This window comes from Crassostrea angulata, chromosome 7 (assembly GCF_025612915.1).
Source record: "Crassostrea angulata isolate pt1a10 chromosome 7, ASM2561291v2, whole genome shotgun sequence".
Lineage (NCBI taxonomy): Eukaryota > Metazoa > Mollusca > Bivalvia > Ostreida > Ostreidae > Magallana > Magallana angulata.
This window is the reverse complement of record NC_069117.1, coordinates 6,403,448-6,415,811: the sequence shown is the minus strand read 5'-3', so window position 1 is coordinate 6,415,811 and position 12,364 is coordinate 6,403,448. Positions and strand designations below refer to the sequence as shown.

Here is a 12,364-nt window from a genome sequence, read left to right as displayed (position 1 = left end):
TTAACAAGCATAAATATAACATTGCTCTGTCTAATTAGGGTCTTCCGTTTCCGGAACGGAAGACCCTTTTGTTTTTCTTCGGTTTCTTTTTATTATTATTATACTTTTTCTTTTTTTTCTGACTCCTTTTTTGCTTCATAACTCAAAAAGTTTTCAACCGATTACAATGAAACTTCCAGAGATTTTAGCAAGTTATCGTCCCTCAAAGATGTTAAAGTTTTAAAGACAACGTCACTTCCGTTTTGACGTTACGTCATTTTTAAAATTTTAAAAAAGTCATTTTGTCCGGGACTTTTCTCAAAAACGCTTTAAGATAGATGCTTGCAATTTTCAATTGTTATGATTTGGTCGATTTACCTCTGTAATGAGGCTATATAATAAAAATCCGTCACTTCCGGTCGAAACCGGAAGCAAATCAAATTTTTCAAAAAAATGAATTTTTTGCTCAAACAAAAAACGTATACGTATTTTGTAGAGCTTTTTAGGCTGAATCTAATGCTGAAAACCGTTTAAAATTCGGAGGGTGCATTACAGAGATATCGGGGTTTAAAAATTGATTTTTCCGGAAATTTTGATGCCGCGTTCTTGTTTTCAAAAATAGTGCAAAATTCACACTGAAAGTAATTTCTACTGTAACAATTCGTACTGATCATAAAACTTTATAAAAATCATAAAATTATATGCACATTGTATAGTTTGCAAAGCTAAATACAAAACTTAAATTCGTTTTAAAATCGGATACTGCATAGCAGAGATATCGGGGTTTAAATATTGATTTTTCCGGAAATGTTGATTCCTCGTTATTGGTTTAAAAAATAGTGCAAAATTCACACTTAAAGTAACTCCTGCTGAAAAGATTTCGTACAGGTCATTAAACCGAACTCCTTTTTTATATAGTTAATCAGAGTGTTTATTGAAACAATTTCGTTAATTCCGTCGATAATTACGTTGTTAGTTTTTATTAGTCTTATTAGTTTTAATCGAAATAATTATCGTACGATTCACCATGTCAACTCGCCATGTTTTGACTGCGAACAGCATCTGATAGCGGTGTGTCAGAAGAATGGCCTGCAAGACGGCGATAGTGGAAATTTCAGCTCAACTAACGTATGACAGATTATAAAGGTATGTTTCAATACAGGATATGTCGTATTGACTTTTTCTTTTCAAAGTGTTTGTGCACTTTTCAATCTAATCCGACATTCCTCTGACTCTAACCTCCGCTTTTGACGTGCGTAACAATATAAAAGCGGGCATTTGAGTCAGAGAAATCTCGGGATATTATCTGTCCAATGTATTTTCACGTGTATGTTTTGCACACTACTCTTTTGAATTTCTATTTATAATTATGTATATGTATGTCTTATTTTGTATTGAACAACACACCACACACTGTAAAACAGTGCAATTAAAAGGGGTTGGGGTCCAAAGGCACACAAGAGTAGAATGTTGTAATTAGAGTGCATGTTTGCATGATGATAACTTTACCCTAAATATTTGAATATAGCAGATCTTTACCATATCACATCCACTTAATCAATGCATTAAAGAACTCGGACAGGCTTGTGCTTAATTAAATAAATATATTTGACATGGTAAATATTCAGTCTAATTAAAATTAGAACTTTTGTCTGGCTCGCCGTTATATATGATTATCGCCTGCGAAAGAGCATGTAAAACAGAGTGCAAGATGAAAAGAACTTTAAGTTCAGATTTTAGGTTAATGTTCCCTGATATCTATAAAACATTCTTCTCAAGATTTGATTATTTCACAAAACCATTGTAAATTCTTTGAGATTAGTTTATCTTTTATATATATTGAATTTTATTGATTCATTTTAGGTAAACTTTACATGCAGAACACATCTACATTGTAAACAATTTTTACAGTAAGACAAATGTATGTAATAATTTTTACTACATGTGCCTCAGATCTCTCTCTCTCCCTCTCTCTCTCTCTCTCATGCTTTTAATCTTGGCAAAGCATCACAGAGCAACATCATTTTGTGCATATCTCTATAGTAAAAGAAATCAACAATGCTTTAAATTTCAAAATGAGCATGTATTATCGTGCAATCCCTCATTTTTTCATTGTGCAACTAAAATCCAAAGCTTTGTAAAATTGTTTATGGAATTTTATACATACTAAACATAATATTGTTTTTAAAACCTGTCATTAATAAGGAAAGAGAAAAAAATCCTCGCTAAATTTATTTGCAAAAAAAAACTTAATAGAATTCATTTAATAAAAAATGGTATAGCAGAAAATTATATGTTGAGGCTGTTCGGATGAAATACTGTAGGTGGTTTTAATTCCACCGTGTTAAAATTTCATGATTTTTACTAAAGTATCAATTGCTATGGTTTTAATTTCACGCTGCTTAAAAATTCAATTGATCAGAATAGAAGCATTTAAATTTCATAATATTTGGTTAAAGTGTTCAAACTTAAATGCTTCTTAGAAAAATCAAAAAATAGGGGGAGGGTATACATGTAAGGGTATTTCTAAGTGATGTGATGCTTTTGTCATGATAATATCATGTATATGTATGTAGTTTTGAATAAGGTTTCTTATTTAGGGAGGTTGAACAACAGTTGACCTCTAAAAGATTAGGTAACGATGCTTTATTTATGGAGAGCCTTATGAATCTGTGTTAAATAGAGGAAAGTGGAAATGCTGGGTTCACTTAAATGGCCATATTTTTCTTAATCCTTAATGGAATTGGCAAAATGAGGTATACTTTTTCTCAGAATAGCATAAGCTTTGTAAGTTTAAGACAAGATGACTTTTCAGAGAATGTTAGTGTAAGTTTCAAGACTACATGGTATTTCAGATTTCTCATTTAACTGTAATTTTGAGTGGATTTTGTACCAAAAGTTGTCTATTTTGGGAAAATGGATGATTTTGTTGGTTATATACCGGTATGTCATTACATGATTTATTAGCTATAATATACAAGGGAAGTACCGGTAAATCAATGTGTAGAATGACCACCACTAGAGTAAATTGGCTTAGAAAGTATAGGTATTTCCTATCATGATGACAATTAATAGGCTTAAGTTAATTACCGAGATAAGAATTAATACTGTAAAAGAGTTTTGATCAATTGAATTATTTAAATCATAAATTTGCAGCAATTTTGCTGTCTGATTTCATGAAATAACATTAAGCAACCTGACTTATATAACTTAATTTTTTTAAAACAGCATATTTTTCTTTCAAATAAAATTCACATGTAGACAAATGCAGTTATCAACTTGAATAAAAAAACTCAAGTTTCTGCTCCTTCCTATCCAAAAGTGATATTTTAGATATAATTACAGAATTCAAAAAGCCACCCCCTCTTTCCAATTGTCTCCATTGCCATTACATGTTGGATATGTAAATGTACATTTGACCTTGAAATAACATCTGCTATAATAATTACTCTCGAAATGATCAAGAAACAAAATATTTTTACCCTTTTATTGTATATATGCATCAAAAATGTAGGAAAACATGTAAAATTTGAACATTTATCATGGAATTCTCATCCTTCCCCAGGTACCCGGTTGTGTTTGAGTTTCATTTTAATTAAGAGCAGACATCACACTTGTAGGTCTCACTATTTTATGAAAGTTAAAAGGAGACTAGAAACCAGAATAAATAAGATATTCACTAAATATGACTATAAGCTTGCTGTTTCATGAAAACAAGAAATCACATGTATGGCGGCATGTCTTTTTGTGAAAAAAAATGTTACATTTCATCCATTTATCAAGAAAAGATCAATTTTCAATATCAGTGATGGTTGTTTTCAAATATGTGTGAGAAATGACTCAAGAGAATTGCCACAAGTTTCATAATATTAGGTTAAGGTGTTCAAACTAATGCTTCTTAGGAAAATCAAAAAATAGGGGGAGGGTATACATGTAAGGGTATTTCTAAGTGATGTGATGCTTTTGTCATGATAATATCATGTATATGTATGTAGTTTTGAATAAGGTTTCTTATTTAGGGAGGTTGAACAACAGTTGACCTCTAAAGATGCTTTATTTATGGAGAGCCCTATGAATCTGTGTTAAATAGAGGAAAGTGGAAATGCTGGGTTCACTTAAATGGCCATATTTTCCTTAATCCTTAATGGAATTGGCAAAATGAGGTATACTTTTTCTCAGAATAGCACAAGCTTTGTAAGTTTAAGACAAGATGACTTTTCAGAGAATGTTAGTGTAAGTTAAAGGTAGCAAGGGACAGTTTCGGATAAAGTTCCCGTCAATATTTTTGTAAAATTGAGAGTTGCTGTACTTGAAGGCTTATGAGTGTTGCTAAAATTCATGAAATGATTTTTAATGATTTAGAATTAGTTAGAGGGATGTCTATTGTTGAAATTGATATGCAATATGTAGGCCCCATATGTTAGGTACATGAGATTCAGAAGTAAAATGCGAAACCTGCGGCTATGAATGTTGTGTTGACTTTAGACATTGAAAATGAAAGTTACAGACGGTAGGGTAAATAACACGAAAAGTAGGTGGATGGGACATTATAAACTATACACCGGTAAGTTTCTGACATGTGATAGTGCAACATGCACATCGTACAGAAGGTCAACCCTTTGCAGGGAATTGGCTGGGGGAGGTCTTAAAAGCTGAAAAATTAGCAAAATATGATAGGGTCAAAATCTCATAAAAACCAGTATGTAGAAAATTTTACAGGTTTTGACTATTAATTTTCTTCAGAAATTGGTCATTGGCATTATAAAGAGTGAATTAAAGGTATTTGTGCTGAATGGGAACTGAGGAAATTCTAGTTATAGGGTTCCGAAGACACACGTCCCCACGCTACAATGAAATGTATCAAAAAAACTGTCCTGTGCCATCTAATGTCACGTATCGGGATATGTCATACTAATTACACTGCATGGTCAGTGTATTTTTTTTCAGAAATACTATGCATATGTTAATGTAAACACAGCTATTATTAGTACTGGTACATGTATTAACACAGCTTATTTATTTTTTTAATTTCAGATATTGGTGGCCACATGGTTTTTACCTGTTGATTCTTTTCAGCTCTTGAGGTTAACCTGTCACCTCTACCCACATGCATATTCCTTAATGTGTTCTACAGACTATTTACCAGTAATTCAAATTAAATCGGATAATTCATGAACAGTTACTGTAATGGAACTTTAAGAAAGCATCATGCCTTGTTGTGGTTTGTGTTTGATAAGAAATTATAACAAACAAAATTATGGCTGTTTAAAGTAATTTACAATTGTTAGCTGTGAAAATTTGTTTTTCAATAAAAGTATGCAATTATGTTTCCTTTATTTTGTTTTTAGCTCACCTGAGCCAAGGCTCAAGTGAGCTTTTCTGATCACAATTTGTCGTTGTCGTTGTTGTAAACTTTTCATATTTTCATCTTCTTCTCAAGAGCCACTGGGCAGATTTCAACCACATTTGGCACTAAGCACCACTAGGTGAAGGGGATTCAAGTTTGTTCAAATGAAGGGCCACGCCCTCTTTAAAGGAGAGATAATTGAGAATTATTGAAAATTTGTTGGTATTTTTCAAAAATCTTCTTCTCAAAAACTATTCGGCCTGAAAAGATTAAACTTGTGTGGAGGCATCCTCATGTGGTGTAAATTCAAGTTTGTTCAAATCATGGTCCCCGGGGGAAGGGAGGGGCCACAAGAGGGGGATCAAGTTTTACATAGGAATATATAGAGAAAATCTTTGAAAATCTTCTTCTCAAAAACTATTAGACCAGAAAAGCTCAAATTAAAGTGGAAGCATCCTCAGGTAGTGTAGATTCAAGTTTGTTCAAATCATAGTCCCAGGTGGTATGGTGGGGCCACAATGGGGGAATGGATTTTTACATAGAAATATATAGAGAAAATCTTTAAAAATCTTTTTCTCAGAAACTGATCAGCCAGAAAAGCTGAAACTTATGTGGAAGCATCCTCAGGTAGTGTAGATACAAAGTTGTGAAAATCATGACCCCAGGGATAGGTTTGGGCCACAATGGGTGGGGGGTTTAACATAGGAATATGTAGAGTAAATATTTTCAAATCTTCTTCTAAGAAACTAATCAGACAGATGATTCTTTATAATTGTTAATACTTTGGCCCCAGGACAGTTCTTTGGCCTCACAAGAAGGTTCAGAGTTTGATGTAGGTTTATATCCCATATATAAACTTTTGTTAAGGATCTTTTTGAGAACTGCAATACTCAACATGCGATATGACTATAAAATCAATATAAAATCATCCTTTTAGAAAAGGAACTAATGATTATAAACATAAGAATATTTAGGGGGGGGGGGGAATGGATTTTATTTATACAGGATCTACATGTATTATTGTACATTGTCCAGATAGTTTGCATTGTGACTCCATTAAGCTGATTTTATCATACTTATTGTTCCTCAGGTGAGCGATGTGACCCATTTGCCTCTTGTTTTAGTTTTTCATTGTTTTTCAATATTAAAAATTAAACATATGTAACCTACGGTATATTTCATGATGAGTACAAAACTAAAATCCGTTTTTAAATCGGACGATGCATAACAGATATCGGGGTTTAAAAATTGATTTTTCGGAAATTTTGATTCTGCGTTTTTGTTTCAAAAATAGCGTAAAGTTCAAACACGTACCAAAAATAATTCGATTTTTGTTAAGTACTTTGACACCTTCGGAATTATTTGTTTGTTAAGTCGTTCTTAGAATCGTAAAGGTTTTTGTTAATTCGTACATAGTATCATTCGTATTTTTTTTTATCTTTTACTTTAAGTTGCTCTTGTTATTGATTTAAACACTCTGCTTCTTGCAGGAACATCAAGCTTTACTCTTGACATTAACGGAAGACCCACTCGTTGCTTTGCAACGAGCTTTGCTCTAGTATTTTCTTTAGTTTTGTATTCTCCAAACATGAAAGTATCTTGATTCAGTTCAATATCTATATTCTTTATTTGACAAAAGTTTATGAAGTTATTAAGAAGCTGCTGTACAGTTGGGCAATTCCACATTTGGTGGCAAATTGTTTCCTCTTCACTATGACATAGATTACATAATTTTGAATCAACTTTCCCAATTTTAAACATAATACTATTTGTTGTTAAAATATTATGATTGATGCGATATTGTAGCCATTGTAACTTAGCACTATTGGTAGTAAAAAATGGGATAGAATATATCTTTTTCCTTTGTAAGTCAGTAATTTCAAAGATTTTCCCCCACTTTTCCTGTGCACCTGGCGTGACTTCTGATCTATTTAATACATCATACATAGCTTTTGATCCTTTTCTTGTTGTGACAAAAATCTGGATATTTATCGGAATAAAAGGTTTGTCTAAACATACATCTCTGAATATATTACACTTTCTCATATCAGATATTATAGCCTGCTTGATTCCTAAAAAAGTTACGTAGTTTGTTTTTATATTAAACTTCAATTTTAGTGTATCTAAAGATATAAAATTCCCCCGTTCATTCAGTAGGTCGTTGACATATATGATATTATTTTTATACCAAGATCTGTAAAAAACTGTTTCTTTCCCTATTTTAAATCTTTTATTATGCCACAAAGGCTGGCTAATATATTCTTTCCAATTACTAATTTGGTTTTTATCTTGAATGTCCTTGAACGCTATAAAAACATCTTTCCAAAAATCATTTTTAATATTCTCTTTTAGGCCAACTAAGTATTCAGTTCCTGTGCTTAATAAAAGTTCGATATCTACTATGTTTTGTAACAAGGTTTTCCACTTTTAGTTGTTATTAAAAAGAATTCTTCTTATCCATGTAGATTTTAATCCTTTGATATAATTTTCTAAGTCAAGCATTTTCAGCCCTCCATGAGAATATTTTTGTGTAACAATCTTTCTTTTTACTTTATCAACATCAGAGTTCCATAGAAATCTAAAAATAATGCTATTTAGTTCTTTCATTAGTATAGGTTGCGGGTTTGGTAAAGTTATAAATAAGTGGTTAAGTTGAGATATGATTAGAGATTTTATAAGAGTTATTCTTCCAATTGGTGTTAAGTTACGCTTTTTCCATTGTTCTATTATACCTTTTATTTTTACCAGTTTTTTGTCATAATTCAATTTTTTTATTCTTGTTAAGTCCACATCATAGTGAATGCCCAAAAGTTTAAAGTTTGTTGTCCATTCGAAATAAATTTCTGTACAGATTTTGTCTTCTGAATATTTTTTACTTCCTGTCCATACAATCTGGGTTTTTGCATTATTCATTTTAAGCCCTGACATGATATAAAACTTCTCCAACTCTTCCATTGTTGCATTTAATGACTTTTCTGATCCATCCAGAATTATAACTGTATCATCAGCATACTGTGATATTATATATTCATTATCGTTTATTTTTATACCTTTAATATCTTTGTTATGTTTTATATTTATTGACAATATTTCAGCACATAGCAAAAAAATGTATGGAGAAATAGGGTCTCCTTGTCTGCAGCCTCTTTCTAAATTAAAAAAATTAGATAAGATGCCTGCTTTAGTTACACATGACACAGACTTATTTTGAAAAGTTTTAACCCAATTTGAAATTGACGGGCCAAAATTGAAGTAGGATAGGACTTTATGAATGAATTTCCAAGACACTGAGTCAAAGGCTTTTTCAAAATCAATCATAGCTAGGACTCCAGGAATATTACATATTTCAGTGTAGTTCATTAAATCATATATTAATCTCATATTTTCGCCAATATATCTGCCTGAAATGAAACCCGATTGGTCTGAACTTATTATTTTGTTTAAAGTGTTTTTAATCCTTCTAGCTATACATTCTGATCCAATTTTATAAACTGTATTAAGTAGAGTTATAGGTCTCCAATTTGCAATGTTAAATTTACTTTAACCCTCTTTTGGTACACATGTTATTATCCCCTGTTTCTGTGTTGATGATAATTCTCCAATTTCATAACCCCAGTTTAAAGATCTTATAATGAAATATCCTAACTTGTTCCAAAACATTTTAAAAAATTCAGCTGTAAAGCCATCACTTCCAGGGCTTTTGTTATTTGACATGTTTTTTAATATTGTTAATGCTTCATCATATGTAATTTTTCCCTCTAATTTTTCACGTTCTGAGTCATTTAATTTCATAACATCTGTGAAAGTTATTCTATTCAAATCAAATTCCGCTGTATCTACATTTGTTTTTGCATTATATAAATTTTTATAGAAAGTTGCTACTTCTTTTAAAATGTCTTCCTGTTTATTAATTTCTACATGTACATTGTTGTCCTGTTTTATAAGCTTAGGTATAATTTTATTTACATAATGTCTGTTTTCCAAATTTAAAAAGTAACTGGTAGGTTTTTCGCCTTCGCTTAGCCATTTCGCTCGTGATCTAACTAAATTTCCCATTTGCTTATGTTTTCTTATGTTTTCTAGTTCTTGTTTCTTTTCATATATTATATCCATATTCATTTCATAGTCTTCCTCTACTGAGCCTATTTCTTCTATAAGTTTCTGTTCAGCAATTGATCTACTTTTTAAAGCGCTAAGCATGGCTGCAGCGCTTTTTTGTCGCAAGATTTCTAAACGTACTTCCACTTTCGTTTTCGCGTTTCCTATATACCGCCACCTACTGGCGGATGCTGGAGAAGTTGTATCATGGAGAAGTCGTACTCTGGAAATATCATAACTATGCAGTAGATAGAACTTAATTATCTTCAAGTTATCATGCATGCAGATGCATTTGTTCTACCAGTATTTAAAAATTAACCAAAAAAATGATCTCGATTTCCAGAAATTGCTAAAATTTTAAAATCAAGCATTTTTAAACATGCTTTAAGGCAGATTGTTATATTGTAAATTGGAAATTTTGACTTTATGTAATGGATAAATCATTCTATGCTTCAAAATAAAGATACACTTACATTTATTGCGAAATGTTTATCATGCTTATTATGATTTTTTAAAAAGTCATCAGCGTTTTGTTTTCACTGTAACACGACAGCATGCATTAATCATTAAAAAAATTATTCATTCTATAACTGAGACATATCCAAATTCTACATCATTTCAGAATTCTCAGTAAGTGCATTTTTCTCAATAACTAACAATATGATTCTTTACATGTATTTTCATATCAATCGATATATTTTCCCGACATAGCGCTTTTCAGTACTTTCAGTACTTTGATTTTTAAATAGCTTGCAAATGAAATAGTTTTACCCCTGATTTCGATTAGCAGCGTTTCCAAAAATAACTGGTCATTTATAAAAAACTGTATTTCAGGGTCTGGTAAATCTAAAATATTTTCCCTATTATATATAGGCAATGCATATTGTTTTTTAATTTCATCAATATGATTATTGATTGATTGTACATATTCAGGTATATTTAAAAGAGAGTTATTAAATTTCCATAGGCCTTTACCATGTTTGAATTCATTCAGTTTCAACAATATCATAATTGGTGAATGATCTGACCTATAGATAGTTAATATGTCACATTTTTTAACTTGTGTTATCAATGAAGTTGATATCAGGAAAAAGTCTAGCCTTGCTTGTTTTAATGGATTAGATTTTCTCCAAGTATATCTTTCTATGTTTGGGTGAAATTCTCTATAAATATCTGCTAAATCAAAATAACTAATTAGCTCTAATAGTTTTCCTCTTGCTTTCGGGTTATTTACATGCAAATAATTAAAATAATCTTTGGATGTATCTATAACCATATTATAATCACCTACAATAATTATTTCTTCATTATTTATTCTTGTTATTATGTCTGATAGTGTTTGATAAAAAGTGGGAGAATCTTCATTAGGTCCATATATGCATGCTTAAGTTAATCTCTTATTCTCAATTTTGATATCTAAAGCTAATAAATTCCCATTATCATCATTCACACACTCATATATATTATATTCAAAATTACTGCGGAAAAGTATTGCAATTCCTCTTGAATTAGATGCATAAGAGTTAAATACAACTTCAAAACCCCATTCGTTTCTGATATTGTTTTCAATTTCCTCTGTGAAATGAGTATCTATCGAACAAAGAATGTTACAGTTTTGTTTTCTGTAATACTCGAAAACGTCTTTTCTTTTTTTATCGTCATTCAGTCCTTGACAGTTTACAGAAAGTATCTTAAGGTATCACACCGGTAATCGGCCAATCAAAATGAACTTAGTCAATTGTAGTTCCATATATACTTCAGAATTATTTTTTTCCTTGACTGAATTTTTACATTTTCCTTTACTCAGTTTTAAAATTTTTTGTACCACTGAGTAGGATATTTCATGTATTTTGTTAGGTGATGATCTTTTTTCACAGGGACTACTTCTTTCATGGCACATGCAGCAGCTTCCTGGGGAGTGTGCAGTCTGTTTACATACAAATGGAAAACGCGTGGTTTTGAGGGTAGACCTGTTTGGAGCTAGATATTTTGAGAAAATGCAGTATCGCTTGCCCTTTTTATGGTGTTAGCTGATGAGATAGGTAACAAATAACATTTCCTCCGAATATTTTGTCATGAAAAATACAAACTGATTTTTAAGAATTTTTTCCCCTCTATAGTGTTATATAGTGAAAACAATTACCGGTGTGATACCTTGAAGGGCTGTGTGTCAAATTGAAAAAATGCATGCAGGTGCCAGTTTTTTAGTATTTTATGTCAAATCTTGTTAACATAAATCAGTTTCTGTAGTCTGAAGGTAGAAAAATGCCTTTAAAATTTTGTAATGAAAAAAATATGAAAAAGGATGATTTTTGGTGTGGAAAACATGTAATTTTTAATATATAATAATAAAAACCTTTAAAAATGGGTGATATGAAGTCACTGGAGCTTAGAATATTGGTTTATGTGTTCTAGATGCTGTAAAAGTGTGCAGATCAGTTGTCGCAGTCATATATGATGCCCTCAGACTTTGTCGTAAGAGCACGCAGCGACTAGTTTTTCATCGAATGACCAATTTTGAGTTTACGTGCAAGTCTCAGAATTAAGCGACAAGTGCGAAACATTGGGAAGAAGAACATGAACAGTCTATCGAAGGATTATTTTGACAAAAACTTTAATTTCTTTGATTTCTGCTCACCTTATGTGAGATTTTATTTCATTTCCTACATAGTCATGATTCAAGGAATTAAGGGATTTGGGCAAATATGTGCTATGTTTATGTTTATTTTACACTGAATTATCCATTTGTAATAGTTTAAGGCAAAAACATGCTTTAACACCATTTACAAGATCACACAGATGCATATTTTGTGTAGAAAAGAGGTTTCATGCATTTAGTTGAGGAGGTCATTATGAGTCAAGTATATATAATATCATCATGATTGAATCTAGGAGCTTTTCATGGTTTTCATCCTTAAAAACTGATGAATTTCAGCTTAC

At 31.3% G+C, this 12,364-nt stretch overlaps 1 long non-coding RNA gene across 1 annotated transcript; it reads left to right on the top strand.

Annotated features, from left to right (window-relative positions):
* Positions 1 to 734: 734 nt before the first annotated feature.
* On the top strand, positions 735 to 5,308 carry LOC128191695 (uncharacterized). The gene is made up of 2 exons (XR_008244453.1): positions 735 to 1,125; positions 5,014 to 5,308. It is a non-coding gene; the product is annotated as an uncharacterized LOC128191695 (long non-coding RNA).
* Positions 5,309 to 12,364: the final 7,056 nt, after the last annotated feature.